Source organism: Macrotis lagotis, chromosome 5 (assembly GCF_037893015.1).
Source record: "Macrotis lagotis isolate mMagLag1 chromosome 5, bilby.v1.9.chrom.fasta, whole genome shotgun sequence".
Lineage (NCBI taxonomy): Eukaryota > Metazoa > Chordata > Mammalia > Peramelemorphia > Peramelidae > Macrotis > Macrotis lagotis.
Window position 1 is genome coordinate 7314179 of NC_133662.1, and position 18163 is coordinate 7332341.

Here is an 18163-nt window from a genome sequence, read left to right on the forward strand (position 1 = left end):
CCTTACATAAATTCTTACACCTTGTACTGTTTTTGCTCTCAAAATGCCAGACATTAAAGTACAGCTAAGAAAACAACTCACTATGAGGATTTGGGGAACATTATCTAGCAGATGGCCACTTTGGGTGCTGGTGAAAAGGAAAAAAAATCTATAAGTCTGTGCTGCGTAAACATTGAGATCTGATGATTATCTATTGAAGTTAATTACTGGAAAGTATATGTTTGTGTGTGTGTGTGTTTGTGTGTGTGTGTGTGTGTGTGTGTGTGTTTAAATAGAAAATAAGTTATTCACACTCAATTCTGTCTTTGAATTATTTTTTGACACTTGCATGGGTTATTCTCTAGGCTTGGAACTTTCTCATATTTTTGTTTCCTGAATTCTTGCCCTTCCTTCCAGAGCTTCTTTCATGAAATTTAACCAAATTCAGTTTTTCTATATTGTGACTCTACTCACCATCCTAATGACTTCTCTCATCCTTGGTCAGTACTCTGATGCATGTGTTATCTTTCTTTAGTATAAGAAAAGTTTATTTTTTCATTTATAGCCCCTGTAACTAGTAAATGTCTGGTATATATAAAGTGTAAATTACTGCTCATTCACTCTACAGTAAAATGTGATGGAGAGACATGTGAAAAGTCTGGAATTCAGTGTACTCCAGGTGTGTGAACATGGGCCATATTTCTGAATCTTAGGTATTTATATGAAACATCTCTCCCCAAGTCCATTGGCATAACACTCTCTCCTTTTTGGTGGAGATGAAGGCCTTGCCCTGCCAGGAGACCTTGAGGTAGGGACAGAACTAGGGTGAACAGGAGAGCTCCAGTATTCTTCAGTCTCATTTGGACTCTTCAAGTTCAAGTCACTTTGGCTTTTGGTTTTCAGTTTCAAGAGGCAAGATGGAAGAGGCCCCTCATACAAAAAGACTCTGGAAAGATGTAAGAGGACCTAACAGTCTCCACCTTAATGTACTACAGTAGAGTCATCAGGGAGTTTTTCCTTGTGTGAGATCTAGAACTCTCTAGTTTAGCTGAGTTTACCTCTCTTACAATAGGAAAGCTCTTTCACTCTTTCTACACTCTATATTCTCCTATATTTATTTATCTTCTCTAATGCTTTACTACTGATTTGACTCAATGTATTCTTTTTCATTTGCTAGATGTGTTTTCATTGTGAAAATGATATTTGATGGATAAGGGATACAGTCTTGGATATAAAACTTGGGATGCTCCATCAACCCTTAAAGTAATGACATAGTGTCTGGAAGTTAGATAGAATCTTATTAGATCTCCTAGACCAAAATCATTTAAAGGAGCAGATGTAGTTGTAACTTAAAACTCCCTCTCTAAGAACAAAGCACTGGTCTCTGGCCCCACTCCCTGCTTTCCTTCCCGGGAGGAATTAAAATCTCCCTCAGATTGGTGAAAGCAGAAGAAAGACCAAGGATGTCTGTGCTTCTTCCCTTTGAGTTACACAAGGACAGCCCCTGCTAGAGAGGAGGCTACAGACTCTTGTAACACCAAAGGCTCTCTATATGCATGGGGGTTTATCACATATAAAAATAGAAACAGTAAATACTTGTGTTAACATGAGCATGTCCAAAAGTAAATGTTCTGAGTCTCCCTTTGATTATTTATAAAATGGGAATAATTCTTGCCCTAAACATCTCAAGAGGTTGTGGCAAAGAATGTACTTTGTAAACTTTAAGACCCTTTGAGACAATGTGACACCAGCCTCTCACTTTACAGATGATGTAACTGGAGTCCCCAGAGGTGAAGAATCATATCCACAATCTCACTAAGTGAAGAATCATAGCAAGTACACTGAGACCCTCTGGTTTCATACCACTAGACCATGTTCTTATCACCCCAAATCTCCTGAATAATAAATGGATTTTAAAACATTCATTATGTTCTCAGTAACTTACACTCTGCTCTTTCAAAATGTCTAAAAATTTAGGGTGGCAGCTAGATGGCCCAGTGGATAGAGTACTGTCCCTTGAGTCAGGAGGAACTGAGTTCAAATCCAGCCTCAGATACTTAATAATCACCTAGCTGTGTGGCCTTGGGCAAGACACATTAACCCCATTGCCTTAAATGTAATTAAAAAATATTTTAAATGTCTAAAAATTCAGAAAGGAACAGAATGGAAATTGAACCTTGTAATTCCTATAGACAGAGAAAAAGATTTTCTAAATGAAAGCAGAGAATGGGTACTAGCATGGAGCTGATGACCTCAAATAAAAAAGAGAGATAATGTTATTTCTTTTTAAATGCATTTTTTTTTGCATTTAAAAATCATGAATTTAAAAATAAAAATTTTGGGGTACAGATCATCTCCCTATTTTGAGCCCTTTCCTCATTATTTTTCATTTTAATAATGCAGACAAAAAAGGAAAAAGAAAATAGAAAACCAATCTACACTAAGAGTTCAATAGACCTCTCTGTAGAGATGGAAATATTTTTTAAGTCATGAATCTTTTAGAATTGTATAGGATGAACATACTGATTAGAGTCAATAAGTACTTCAAAGATGGCCATCAATACAGTTTTGCAATATATTGCATACTGAATTGTATTCTACTCAACTCATATTATACCAGTTTATGTTGAGGGCCAGCCCCTAAGAGTGATTTATACATTTTTGGTGACCTTTGCCACCAGAGATATGCATGTATTCTTGCTCATTAAGTGGATTTGTTGACTCACCAGTGAACTCTGACCTCATTCATTCTGTGGCTACAAGAGGTATTTGAAGACTTCTAAGGATAAATATTGTATATTTAATTCAGGAAGTTATGCAGCAGGGTTTCATCTAACCTCTCATGTCTGAGATAAGTTTTTGTTATAAAAGTCTGAGTATCCAAGAATAAAGCAATAGAGTTTGACAACCTTTCACATTGGACATCTTTATTTGCTCTGATTCTCATCAATGCCCAGAAGGACACCTGAGTTATTGAGGGTGATAAGTTTATATAAGTTTTCTCAGATTTTTTAGAAACCAAGACCTAACTAATGTCTTTGAGCACAGAAATAATTCATTAGAATCATTTACCACATGTTGTTCATCCATTTCCCAACTGGTGTGTGGGCATCCTTCCAATTTACAATTGTCACCATAAAAAACGCTGCTACAAACATTTTTGCCCATAGAAGTCCTAGGTCGAACAGTATGCACATTTTTAACCCTTTGGGCATAGTTTCAAATTGTTCTGCACAATGGTTGGACCAGTTCACAACTCCACAAACATTTATTAGTGTACCTTTTTTCCACATCCTCTCCAGCATTTGTCATTATACTTTTCTGTCATGTTAGCCAGTCTGATAGTATATCTCAAAATAGTTTTAGTTTACATATCTTTTTGGCCATTTATCAATTTAGGAGTGTTTACTTTTATAAAATTGATACTATTTCCTATATATCTGAGAAATGAGGGCCTTATTAGTGAAACATAGTGTCAATATTATTCCTAGATTCCCACATTCCCTCTAATCTTTATTGCATGTGGTTTTGTTTGTGCAAACCTTTTTTAACTTCAGGTTATCAAAATTATCCATTTTGCTTCTTATGATTCTATCTCTTATTTGGGCAAGGGGAAAACGCTTAGGGGCTTTTATTGTGTTTGTTTAATTCTCCCATAGGAATTGGTGGATTGGGGGGTAATTCAGCTGGAAATACAGGGGCACAAGACCCTGGTCTTCCAGAGTAGCAGAGTTGACTGAATAGATGTCTGGACCTCTATGCTGGATCTCTCCCACCCACCACACACACACACAGCAGACCTTCCCACTGCTGTTCTCAGGTCAGTCCCCTGGTCTCACTTTGTACTAGTTCTCTGCTCTCTGCTCTCTTGACTCCCCCACAGTTCCCTGTGACAGACCTTGCTGTGGGATGTTCTCCTCAGTTCTTCTCTGGGGTATATAAATCCAAAATCTGTAAAGAGGTTTGATTCATGAGGGAAATCTAGGAAAGCTTAAAACAGTGTCTGGGTTCTCTCCACTATCTCGGCTGGAAGTTGAAATTTTTCTAACTCTGAGAGGGAGAACGAGAGCAAGAGCGAGAGTGAGAGTGGGGGGGGGGAGAGGGGGAGTTGAGATCCCCCTCGATTATAGCTTTGCTCTCTGTCTACTTTAGTTTCTCCTCTAAGAATGTGAATGTTATACCACTTGGTGCATATATGCTCAGTAATGATATAGCTTCATTATCTATGGTGTCTTTGAAAAAAATGCAGTTTCCTTCCTTATTCCTTTTAATGAAATCCATTTTTGCTTTTCCTTTGTCTGAGATCAACCTTGCTATACCTGATTTTTTGACTTGTGCTTAAGTATAATATAGTTTGCTACAGACTTTTACTCTGTGTGTATCTTGCTGCTACAAATGTGTTTCTTATAGACAACATATTGTAGGTTTCTGACTTTAAATCCATTCTTCTGTCTGCTTCTGTTTTATTGGAAAGTTCATCCCATTCTCATTTAAAGTTAAAATTACTATTTCTGTATTTCTCTTAATGCTATCTTTCCCAGTTTATACTTTTCTCTTTCCTTTCCTCTTATCCTTAGCTTAACTTTTGCTTTTACGTTCATCTTGACTTTTGTCTGATTTTTCTTACTTATTCTGAATATTGTTGCTGGGCACTGTTTCAAACTTCTCATGTTGGAGGAGGACCTTGCTCACAGACTTTCTGCTTTGAGAACCCTAGAGGCTGGAACACTGGACTGAGTCATCTAGTCTAATCACACTACCTGAACAGAATTCGTGAGTGCCTATGTCGGAACCCTTCTAGTTTTTCTGCTGTGCCCACTCTAGTCTTCTGGGAACAGCCCATGGAGTGCTTGGATCCCTGGGGGCACCTAGGTCCTTGGCAGCAGGAGAGGTTTCCAGATGTCTCAGCCCAGGTATCACCAAGGACAATATAGAAGATCAGTGGGAAAGCCCTGCTAAATCAAAGTGAATGAGGAACCCAGGCCAGCACAGGTCTCAGGACAACCCTGTCCTGGGAACCTAAATAGACACCCAACAGCTGCTTCCAGAGCACTCAGCCCACAGACAATTAGGGGGTTTGGAGAGACTGCAGAGGTCTCCCTGCTATCTCTGGCTCTGCTGCTTTGCACATATTCTGATCTAGGGGCCCAATCTTAGCTCCCATACTACCATAGCAGAGCAGGAGCCTCCTCACAACTCCAGGGCAGAGGGGAGTGCTTGTAGTTATATACAGACCAGAGCATAAACCAGTAGAGCAATTAGAGCCTCTCATAAAACCTTGAAAGAATTAAGATCCCTTAGGTGTTGTCCCCAAACCTCACCCCCCCCCCCAAATTTTGGAAGTACGTTAAAATCAGGTCATAGATTGGGAAAATTTGCAACCAACAGGAGAGAAAGAATCCAACCATAGAAAATTACTTTGGTTCCATAGGTATAAAAATATGCACTCAAGATGACAAATTCATAGCTTTTTTATCCAAAGTCTCCAAGAAAAATAGGAATTGGTTTCAGGCTATGGAAGAGTACAAGAAAGACTTTGAAAAGCAAGTAAGGGAGGGAAAAAAGGGAGGAGAAATGAGAGTGATGTGTGAAAATCATGAAAACTAAGGAAGCAGCTTGGTGAAGGAGATACAGATAATACTGAAGAAAATAAAGTTAAAAACCAGTTTAGGTCAAATGGAAAAAGTAGTCTAAAAGGTCAATGAGGAGAATAAAACTTTTAAAAAGCAAAAATGACCAGATGGAAAAGGAGATAAAAGAACTCTTCAAATGTAGAATGGAGGTAAGAGAAGCTGATCAATTTGTGAGAAATCAAGAAACAATAAGACAAAACCAAAAGAATGAAAAATGAAAAGAAAATGTGAGATATCTAATTGGAAAACCAACTGACCTGCAAAACAGATCCAGGAGACATAACTAAAAAGTTATTGGGCTACCTGAAATTTATGACCACAAAAATGTCTAGACTTAATTTTTTCTTTTCTTTCTTATTTTATTGAATTTTACAATTTTCACTTAATCTCATTTCTTGATCCCTGACCCCCCACAGAAGGCAGTCTGATAGTCTTCACATTGTTTCCATGATCTACATTGATCAAAATTGAAAGTGTTGAGAAGTAAAACCATATCCTAAAGGAAGAAATAAAATGAGAGATAGCAAAATTACATAAAAAGGTAACTTTCTTTTTAAATTAAAGGTAATAATCTTTGTTCTTTGTTTAAACTCCACAATTCTTTCCCTGGAAACAGGTGTATTCTCCATTGCAGATACCCTAAAATTGTCTCTGATTGTTGTACTGATGAAATGAGCATAGTCTTTTCCCAGATATACTAGAAGCAGAATGCATATTGGGAATTGATGTAATCCACCAATCATCTCCTGAATGGAATTCCAAAATAAAAGCTCCCAGGAATATTATAGTCAAATTTCACAACTCCCAAATCAGAGAAAATTATTCAATCACTCAGAAAGAAACAATTCAATTATTATTGCACTACAGTCAGGATTACACAGGATTTATCCATGTCTACTTTAATTGCTTGAAAAATTTGGAATATGATATTCCAGAAGGTAATAGAGTTTGGATTAAAACAGAGAATCAACCATTCAGCAAAACTGCACATCCTCTTTCAGAGGAAAGATAATTGTTCAATGAAATAGGGGACTTTTATATTTTATGTTGAAATGGCCAAAGCTGAACAGAAAGCTTGATTTCCAAGTAGAGGATTCAAGTGTAGCACAGAGAGAGTATATAGGAACTAATTATGAGGGATTTAATGATGTTGAATTGCATGTATTCTTTTATGGGAAGAAGATGCTGATAACTCATATGAACCTTCTCATTTCTTAGAGCCATTAGAAGGAGAATATTTAGACAAGGCACAGGAGGGAACTGAATATAAAGGTATAATGTATTGTAAAGAGGGACTCAGTGGATGAAAAAAAGAACATGCTGGGAGAAAGAATGGGGTAAGATAATTCACATAAAAGAATCGAGAAAAAGCTTTTTTAATGGAGTAGAAGAGGGAAATTAAGAGGGAATGAGTGAGCCTTCATTCTCATCGAAGTGGCTCAAAGAGGAGATAGGACATAGAAATGTATCTTACCCTAGAGGAAAAAGGAGGGGAAAGGGTTGGGAGAAAGGGAACAGGAGGAGAAGAGGGGGGGTTATTTGTAATAGAAGAGAAGGAAGATCATGGGAGAGGGTTATCAGATACAACATATTTTTGAGGAGGGAAAGAAAAGAAAGGAGAGAGAGAGAGTAGAACAAATTGGGAGTGTGGATGAATAGAATGGAGGGGAAAACAGTTAACAACTGAGAAAAAATATTGAAGCAACTTCTCTGATGGACATGATAAAGAACTCAACCCATTCCATATTCAGAGCTGATGGTATCTGAACACAAAATGAAGTACACTTTTTTCTCGCATTTTACTTTCCTTGAGGTTTTTCTAACTTTGGGGGTGGGGTGGGGGTTATGTTTACTTTCACAAATGAGATTATGGTAGTAATGTGAATATAAATAAGTAAATCATAGAAGATTAAAAAAATCTATTCACACTTGCTTTACCCTTATTTTTACTGGGAAAGCTTTCAATTTTTCACCATGACAGATATTGCTTGTTCTTTCTTTTGAATTGATAGCACTGATTTCAAGAAAGGCCTGATATACTCTTATTCTTCCTAGCATTTTTGTAGTAATGGATGCTGTATTTTCATATATCTGTTGATACAATTAAATGATTTTTGTTTTTATTGAAATGTTCAAATATGCTTATAATGACCTCAATATTTAATTAGACTTAGATTCTTTTTTATAAGTCCTACTTGATCACAAAAGAATAATCCTTGTGCTATATTACTGAGGTCTACTTCCTATTATTTTATTTAAAATTTTTATATTTATGTTCATCCTAGAAACTGGTCCATAGTTTTCTTCTTTATTCTATTCTCCCTAGTTTAAATATCAAAACCATATTTGTGTCACAGAAAGAAATTCATAGTACTCTTCCTTTACCTATTTGTTTTCAAATTGTTTACATAGGTATTAAAATGTTTGGTACAACTAACTTGTAAAATCATGTGGTCCTGGATATTTTTTCCCTTAGGGATCTCAGTTATGGTTTATTCAATTTCATTTTCTAAGATAATCTTCCACTTCTCTTAACCTGGATAGCTTTTATTTTTGTAAATATCTATTCATTTAATTTTGATTGTTAGATTTATTCCATGTAATTGGGCAAAATGCCTCCAAAAGACTGCTTTGTTTTCATCTTCATTAGTGGCAGATTTATCCTTTTCATTTTTGATAATGGTGATTTGATTTCCTTTCTTTTATAAGTATAATTAATAAATAACTTTAATTTTTAAAATAAAAATTAGTTTCATTTACTAGGTTAATGTACTTTTTCTTTCAAATTTTTAAATCTCTCCTTTGATTCTCTGGATTTCTATTTTGTTGTTTAATTGGGCATTTTAATTTTTTTCTACTTTTGAAAAATTGCATGACATTTTAGGTTACATTTAAGCTACAATTCATTGGTCTACTGATTCTTTTCTTTTTTTGTTAATGACTGTATTTAGACAAATAAAAATTTCCCTAAGTACTGCTTTGACTGAAATCCAGAGATTTTTATTTGTTTTCTCATTATTGTCAATTTCTTTGACAAAATAATATGTAGTTTATATGATTGGTTCTTTCATCCATTCATCATTTAAGGTTGAATTATTTTCCAATTTGTATTAATATGCATACTTAATCCTTTACTGAATGTAACTTTTACTGCATTGTGGTCTGAAAGGAATACATTTAATATTTCTACTTTTCTCCATTTGTATGTGAGGGTTTTATGTTTCAATACATGGTAAATTTTTGTTTAGGTAGCATTTAAAGATGAACAAAAGATCTAAATTCCCATTCAATTTTCTTATATAACTTTCAAAAATCCTTTCATCTCTTTAACTTTTTTCTAATTTATTTTGTGATGAGATTCATCCACTTAGAGGGGAAAGTTGAGGCACTCCATTAGTTTACTTTTATTATTTCCTCCTGTAATTCATTCAACTTTTAAATATTCTGATTCTATGGCATTTGGTTCCCATATTTTTAGTGTTGATCTTATTTCACTGCTATAGTACTTGATGATCTCTTTTAATTATAAACATTTCTGCTTTTGTTTTGCCTGAGAACATGATTGTTACCCTTGTCTTTTATTTATTTATTTAACAGAAACATAATAGATTCTGTTATAATTTTTTAATTATTTTTGTGGGTGAGTTAATGTCATTCACATCAATAGTTGAGATTGATAATTGTATTTCCCTTCATCCTATTTTCTTCTATTGATCCTTCTCTTTCTCTCTCATTTTAGCCAGTCCCTCTACAAAAACCTATTTTGCTTCTGATCTCCATATCCCTAAATCTAATTCTCTTTTCATAAAAACTTCTACTTACCTATTAAGATAGATTTCTAATACTGAATTTTGTGTGTAAGTATATTTAAAATAATTTTTCTTCCATCTTTGTACCAGTTCAGATGAAGAGAGAGGTTCAATTATTACCATTCCCTGACTTCTTTTCCCTTCTATTGTGTAAACTTAATTAGGCACCACTTTGTGTGAGATATTTTTTTCCATTCTTCTTTTCCCTTCCCTCTTCTCCCAAAACATCTTTCTTTCTCACTCCTCCATTTTTTACTTCCTTCCAACATAATTAACTCACACCTGTGCCATTTGTCTCTGAAGACTTCTCATAATTGTTCTAATTATGATAAAGTTCTTAGGAGTCACATGGATCATAATTTCATTTAGTAATTTGGACAGATTAACTTTATTAAATCTCTTTCATGTTTACCTTTCTTTGATTCTCTTGTGTGTTAGCTTCAAATGTTAGATTTCCTATTCAGCTCTGGTGGTCAGATCAAGGATGATCAAAAGTCCTCCTATTCATTATATGTCTCTTTCTTCTGAAAAATTATACTCGGTTTTGTTGGGTGGGTTAGTTTTGATAGTAATCCTATGTCCTTTGCTTTAAGGAATATCATATTTAAAGCCCTCAGTTTCTTTATAGTAGTACCTACAAAATCTTTTGTGATCATTCCTAACTATGGCATTTGAATGACTTCTTTCTGACTTCTTTTTTTAAATTTGTTTTATATTATTAAAATAATCTCATTGTGAGAGTAAACATAAACCTCCCTCCCCCCAGAAAGTTGAGAAACCTCAGGAATAGTGAAAGAGAAAAAAAGTGTACATCAATTTGTGTTCAAATTTCAATGGCTCTGTCTCTGGGATGAGTTTCTTTCTTTAAAAGTCCACCAGAGAAGTTGCTTCAATATTTTTCCCACAGTTTCTATTACTAGCTGTATTTCCCTCCACTCTATTCCTCCAACTCTCATTTATTCTATTCTCTCTCTCCTGTCCTCCTGTCTCTGTTCAGAATTGTGTTGGGTCTGAGTACCCTCTCCCACAATCTTCCCTCTCTTCTATCACCTACTCTTCCTTCCCTCCCCCCATTCACCCTTATCCTCTGTTTCCTCTTATTTTTCTCTAGTGAAAGATAGATTTCTATACCCTAGTAAGTGCATATATTATTTCCTCTCTGAGCCATTTCTGAGGACAATGAAGGCTCACTCATTCTCCCCTCGCCTTCCCCCCATTCCCTTCCATTGTAAAAGCTTTTTCTTGACTCTTATGTGAAATATCTTAGCCCCTTCTTTCTCTCCTTTCTCTTCCCCCCAATGCTTTCCTTTATCACCCATTGACTCCATCTTTTCACTATATTATACCATCATATTCCACTCTTTCCTGTGCCTTGTTTATATATGCTCCTTCTAACTGCTCTTATAAATGAGAAAGTTTATATGAGTTATCAGTATCTTCTTCCCAGATGGGAATACAAACAGTTCAACATCATTAAGTTCCTCATAATTAGTCCTTGTCCACCACCTCTATGGTTCACCTGATTCCTGTTCTTGGAGATCAAACTTTCTGTTTAGCTCTGGTTGTTTTGATAGGAAAGTTTGAAAGTCCCCTGTTTCATTGAAAGACCATTTTTTCCCCTGAAAGAGGATGTTCAGTTTTGCTGGGTAGTTGATTCTCAGTTGTAAACCAAGATCATTTGTCTTCTGCAATAACATATTCCAAGCCCTAAGAGCCCTTAATGTAGGTACTTCCAGATCTTGTGTAATCCTGACTATAGAGCCACAGTAATTGAATTGTTTGTTTCTGGCAGCTTTTAATATTTTCTCTTTGACTTGGAAGTTTTGTAATTTGGCTTTAATATTCCTAGAAATTTTTCTTTTGGGATCTCTTTCAGGAGGTGATCAGTGAATTCCCTCAATTTTTATTTTACCCTCTGCTTCTTGGATCTTAGGGCAATTTTGCTGTATTCTCTTTTTTTAATTTTAGAAATGTTTTATTTCTTTTGAGTTTTATAATTTTCCCCCCAATCTTGCTTCCCTCCCCCATCCCCCACAGAAGGCAGTATATTAGTCTTTATATCATTCCCATAGTATGCATTGATCTAAATTGAATTTGATTTTGTATTATTTCTTGAAAAATGAAGTTTAAGCTCTTTTCCTGATCATGACTTTCAGGTTGCCCAATAATTTTAAAATTATCTCTTCTAGGTCTGTTTTCAAGATCAGTTCTTTTTCCAATGAGATAGTTACCATTTTCTTCTAATTTGGGTTTTTTTTGGTATAGTTTTATTTCTTGCTGATTTCTTGTTATGTCATCAGCTTCCTTTAGTTCTATTCTGTATAATTATTTCCTTCAGAGAGCTTTTTTATCTCCTTTTCCAGCTGGTCAATAATGCTTTTTAAAGCATTCCTTTCCTCATTTGCCTTTTGTGTTACTTTTCCCATTTGACCTAAACTGGTTTTTAACATATTATTTTCTTCATATTTTTTGGTATTTCTTTCACCAAACTTCTGATTTGTTTCTCATGATTTATCTGCCTCACTTATTCTCCTCCTTAGTTGCTTTTTAGTCTTTTCTTGAGCTCATCCATATCCTGCTCCCATTTTCTATTTCTCTTGGAGGTTTTGGATACAGAAGCTTCAACTTTGTCCTCTTCTGTATTTTGATTCTCCATGGGACTAAAGTCATTTTCTATGGTCAGATTATTCTTTTCCTGTTGTTTGCTCATTTCCTCAGCCTATGACGAATTTATCACACTTCCAAGGCTTTGGGGGGCTTTTGTGGACAACCTACAGGGACCTTTATTCCTCCAAGGTTTTATGAGAGGCTCTGACTTCTCTCTGCAGATGACCACAGGCCCTCCCTTCTGCCCTGGAGCTGTGAGGAGGGTCCCTGCTTGGCTATGGTAGAATGGGAGGCCAACCTGCAACCTGGGTCTCAGTGTGCTCAAAGCAAACAGCATAATCTTGCTTCAGGGAGAGCAGAGAGACCTATGCAGTCTCCCCTGAACCCCTTATCATCTGTGGGCTGAGAGTTCTGGAAGTTCTGGGTAGCTCCCCTTGCTGCAGGTTCTCACCACAGGTATGCTCTGTGGTTGGTGCTCCATTATGGTCTAGCAGAGTTCTCCCACCACCCCTTCCAGCTGTCCCTGGTAATCCCTGGGTCAAGAGATCTGGAAACCAACCCCTCTGCCATGGACCCTCTTTCTGACTTCTTGATGCATTTGTCATTAATTTGGGAAACCTAAAATTTGTCTATGATATTCCTGGGATTTTCATTTGGGGATTTCTTACAGGAGGGAACCAATTCATTCTTTTATTTCTATTTTTGACTTCTGGTTCTAAGATATCAGGGAAAAATGAATATTCTCTTTGTTAGTGAAAACAGAAACAGAATAAAACTCAAACTCTCCACTATTATCAATAACAAAACAAAACAAAACAAATCCTCTTTCCTACTTCTACACCAATATCTCTCCACAGTCTAGTCTTGTTTCCTTGATCACAGCCAAGGTTTCAAGCAGGGTACAGAATAGTTGAGCCTTTGGCAGATCTGTATGTAGATATACAAATTATCACAAAAGTGGTAAACAGCTGTGATAATGTAAGCAAGATGTTAAGTTCTTTATAGTGTGCTGTGATTAGAACCACACAAACACAGTTATGTGAGCCTCTGAGCCTGTGAATTGTATAAATTTTGATGAAACACAAAATTTTGTACTTGGAAGAGACATCTCCTGGAAGCCCCTGCTTTACTGCAACATCTCTTTCTCAGTCATATGGCCATCAATTTAACTACCCAAGGTTTAAGGTATTCAAAATAGCAGATTATGAGCCCTCATGAATGTGTTTCTTTTCCTCCCAATCAATGAATGAATGTGACCAGTTAAAAATACAGAGCATTTAATGAAAAAATTAATAGTAATAAAATAAAAAAAACTATTTTCTTCATGTATCTGAGGCATAAATGTATAAATCATAAGTGACACATACAGCCATCCACAGAGATCTCACATGATGGAAGAACATACAGCCAGAATAAATGTTTACAAGGACCTGTGTCTAAGAAGCATCCATAACCAGGGCACTGCAGTAGGAAAAAGAAAAAAAAACCTTATGACTCTGTCACTGCAGAGTTTCCAATGTCTTCTGACAATGTCATTTCTATGCCCTTTCATACTGTTGGAGATTGCAAAATGGTGGGTCTATACCACCTTCACACAAGTTGTGAACTCAGCCTCCATGCCCCCAAAATTGTATTGCACATATACACACATACATACATACATACATACATATGTATATAGTTATATATAAAGCTACAGGATTATTCATTAGATTTTGAGTTATCAATTTTTATATTGCTTATAGGTTAGCCTTCAGAGAAGAAAACTGGAAGGATTTGAAGTGATCCCCGCCAACCAAACTGATGCCTCTGACACAGAAATTCAAGTCATTATCTTGGTAAGAAAAATCTAAAGAAAAGAAACTGATAAAATTAGGTAAATGGGAAGATACTTCTCTTTATCTTAAAAAGCTCACATCAGGAGCAACTAGATTTCACTCTAGTTCCAGTACATTTTTTTCTGAAATGGTCTAATCAGGTATGAATTTGAAATAAGGGACTTTATGGAGTCTTTCTGGAGGTAAATAAAGGAATTTATAAAAACCTGTAATATATTGAGTAGGAAGAATGCTATGGTTAAAAGTAATTATAGAAAGGGGCAGCTAGGTGACTCAGTGGATAGAACACTAGTCCTGGAGTTAGGAGGACCTGAGTTCAAATTTGAGCTTAGACACTTAATAATTACCTTGCTATGTAAACTTTGACATGTCACTTAACCCCATTGCTTTGCAAAAAATATCCAAAAATATAGAGGAAGGAGCCTTAGACAAAGGGTAATTTTATCAAAGAAGGCTAATTAAATAGGTGGAAGTGGAAGGCAGATTTCAGAGGGCATCCAATGCCAATCAACGTGCAGAGACTGAAACCGTTTTTCACAATTAGACCTTCGTAAGATTATTTGGGGCAGAGGGTGGATTACAGAAGAGAAAGAGTTGAGTTGATGTTTAATATTAAATTCATAGTCAATTATTTTGAAATTTTTAAAATCATTTTTCTTTTAATTCTGAAGATGGTGGGGCTACTAGGTGGCTCAGTGGATAGAGTATTAGCCTTGGAATCAGTAGAACCTGAGTTCAAATTTGTTCTCAGATACTTAATAATTTCCTAGCTGTGTGACCTTGGGCAAGTCACTTAACCCCATTGCCTTGGAAAAAACAAAAAAAACTTATGAAGATGGTCCAGTTGATTTCCAAAATTAGAACTGTCTGACTGGTTAGAAATAATTGATCATGGAAACTGCGGAGACTGATGACAGAGGAATTGGGGATAATTGAGTTGACAGCAACACATATATAACTGAAGTTCTCATATATGTTTGAAGGATTAGGGAAGAAAAAGAATATGAATAAATTACTACCCAGGGAAAAGAAGTAAATAACATGAAAGTTAGTGAATTATACCAAACCTCTTGTCTCATGTTGAAAGAAGAGGATAAAGGGAAATAGGGAACAAACATTTATTATCTACCTACAACACACGAAGTACTCTGCTTAGAATGTTACCAATATTAGCTCAGTTGATCCTCACAATAACCCTGTGAGTCAGGCAATACAAAGAGTCCCATTTTACAGTTGAGGAAATTGAGGGAGATAGATGAAGTGACTCATCTAGGGTATGTATCTGAGGCTAGGTTTGAACTCATATCCTCCTGACTCTAGGTCCAGTGTTCTATCTATTGTGTCACCAGCTGCCTTTCATTATTATAATTTTTCTCTTTTTTCCAAGCCAAATTCAATTAAATTTAAACAGTATGAAATCTTTGTTATGTACCAGACATTGTTTTAGATTCTGTTTATCATGGAATCAAAAATTTGTAAATTTAGACCTGAAAATGTATTTAGAAGCTAAGATTCAACCTTCGTGATTTTTCAGAAAAAAATGGAGCTATAGAGAGTCTAAGTGATTTCATGAGTAGTAAATGAGCATGCCTCTCATTATTATTATCTCATTATTTAAATGAGGAAACACATTCAGAGAGTTTTAGTGACATGGCTATGGTCACAGAGCTAGTACATGATGTGATCACATTCTAAACAGAAGCAGAAAGATTGAGAACTATTTAATATCAAAGTGAACTGTCTCAAACTAGAAAGAAAGCTTTGAGAAGAGTAGCACCCAAAGGATTCACAATAAAATAATCAAAGCCCACATCATTTCAGCCCCACAACCCCCACCACCCCCAGTACTAGAGACAGACTTGTCTCTCAGATCATCAAGTAGAGGAAACTTTAATGTTTCCTCCAGCTCTCGATGTCTTCTCAGGTGTAGAAAATGCAAACACACCCTCCTGGCAGGTGGAAAGATACAAGACTTTGCTTCTAACCCTGATCAGGCAGGGCAGGTTCAGCAGGAGGGAGTTTCTGTGGTTTGGCAGAGTTTGTGATTAAACCCACACTTACAATGATATATGAGACTTGCAGGTGTATAACTGTTGAAGGGTATCACAGATGCTCAAAGATGGTGGAAGGGTGAGATTTCCTGGTCTTTTTGTTTAGCTGCTAGGTCCCAGATCAGAAAAGGAAGGAAGACTTACCAGCTACTTCAATGCACCAGTTCTAGGCTTGTTACCTTTCTGTGCTGATGCAGGAAATCAGTAAATGCAAGTATCTTCAATCCTTCCCCTAGGCTTCAGATAGAAAGGTGTAAGTCTTTCCATTTACAGAAATCAGATTTCTTTTCAGTACTATATATCTGGTAATGTTTTTCATCTTTCTTGTTCTAATTCAGTAGGTTACTTAGTATTTAACTAATGTAAACTCTGGGTCAAATGTACCCTTTAAAATTTTCTCCAACAAAGAGCATGAAAGGAGAGTAGCCCTGGTGTCCACCCCTACTTATGGCTGCCTAGCATTAAAAATTGCTTACATTGATTTAGTGCTTGATGGTTGTAAAATGTTTCAAAAATATCATTTCTTTGGTCCATAATTTTATTATTTCTTTAATCTTCTGCTCAAATGATTTTTGCCAAAGGGGGAAAAAACAAATAGGAAAAGCAAACTGTTCTCTCTTTCTTTCAGACTCTGCTCTGGTTGCACATATTCTTCAAGTGTGTGCCCCTTTATGAATGTTCTATGAGCAGACATATTCTCTGTCTGTGCCCTTCCATATTTATGCCCTATTTCATATGTATATATACATGTATATACATACATAATATGTATGTTGATTAGAGCTCTTAATCATGAAGAATTAGAAATGAAAGAAATGTATGAAAAAGCACAGTGAGATGCCACCTCAGGTCTTTTCTTTTCCTTTAGACTTGTCCCTCATGGATTTGAAAGAAAAGCTTTCCCCAGGGGCAGTAGCAAAGGAGTAACTAGAGAAACAGCCAAGGTTAATAGTGAAGAGGTGGTGAGGGAATAGGAAGAACCTGGAAAAACAGTGGTGCCTATTGTGAAGCATAAAGTTGGATAGAAGGATTAAAATAGCCCCTGCAAAAAATACAGTAACATACTACTCTCTATTATTACTAGACATACATAATGCATACACTATGATATTTCACACCAGAAGAAAGCATCTCATGAGTCTGATATGACAGGCTATAGGTGTAATGTGCTAAATACTGGTCATACATTATAATGTACATTCTTTTGTATCATTGACAAAGCAGTAAGTGCATCTTAGAGCATATAATAGATGTTTTAAATATGCTTATTATGAAAGAATGGAACATATCTCACAAAACAATGAATAAAGTACAATGAAGTAGGGGTGAAGGGATAGCACTGGCTTTGGAAGGGACAGGGGAGAGGAAGTGGGATGAGTTAACTTCATATTTTCAATTTAACTTATAACTAGTAGACATTTAAAAATGAGTTATAGTTTTTTATTTAACATTAATTTTATTAATAATGCTATTATAGATAATCAACTATGATACTAAACTTTTCTCAAAAATACAATGATCAAAAACAATTCTAGAAGACTTGTGATGGAAAATGCCATACTCATTCAGAGAAAGAACTACAGAGTCTGAATGCAAATCAGAGCATACTGTTTTCAGTTTTTTAAATATGATTTTTGATTTTCTTTCTTATTACTTTCCTCCTTTTTTGTTCTACGCCTTATATCTCAGCATGACTACTATGGAAATATGTGTAATAAGACTGTGCATGTATAACCTATATCAGATTGCTTGCTATCTTGGGGGGTTAGTAAGAGAGGGTGGAACTGAAAATTTTTAATAAAATGAATGTTGAAAACTCTCTTTACAGGTAATTGGAAATTAACAAACAAAAGAAGAAAAAATAATGCTATCATATTATCAATAAAAGGGTTTAGAGATCCTCTCAAATATCAAATATCCCTTATGGACCCCAAGTGTTTCTTAGCCTTTGAAAGAGTGGGTATTCCCAAGACTGGTTTATAAGTAATGAAAAAGAATGAAAATTATCATGAGAGCTGGAACTGCTCTAATGAGGGGCTGTAGGATATGACTTTGATCATGCCATTTACTTCAAAATCACCCCAATCTTGGGAATTAAATCAAAGAATCTATATGCATCCAAACAAGAGTAAAACATAATAAGCAGGAATTCACCCAAAGAAGATAGTATAGGTGAAGCAAATTTTTTTACAGAAATTAGTAATTTACTTTAAAGACTGGACTTCAAACAAGGAAATAGAATAGGA

At 35.6% G+C, this 18163-nt stretch overlaps 1 long non-coding RNA gene across 1 annotated transcript in view; it reads left to right on the forward strand.

The window, feature by feature from the left end:
* The window catches only part of LOC141523440 (uncharacterized), a 41641-nt gene extending 25595 nt beyond the window's left edge, over positions 1-16046 (forward strand). The window contains exon 3 of the long non-coding RNA XR_012478487.1: positions 13774-16046. This is a non-coding gene — a long non-coding RNA (uncharacterized LOC141523440). The remainder of the gene's footprint in view (positions 1-13773) is intronic.
* The last annotated feature ends 2117 nt before the right edge of the window (positions 16047-18163 follow it).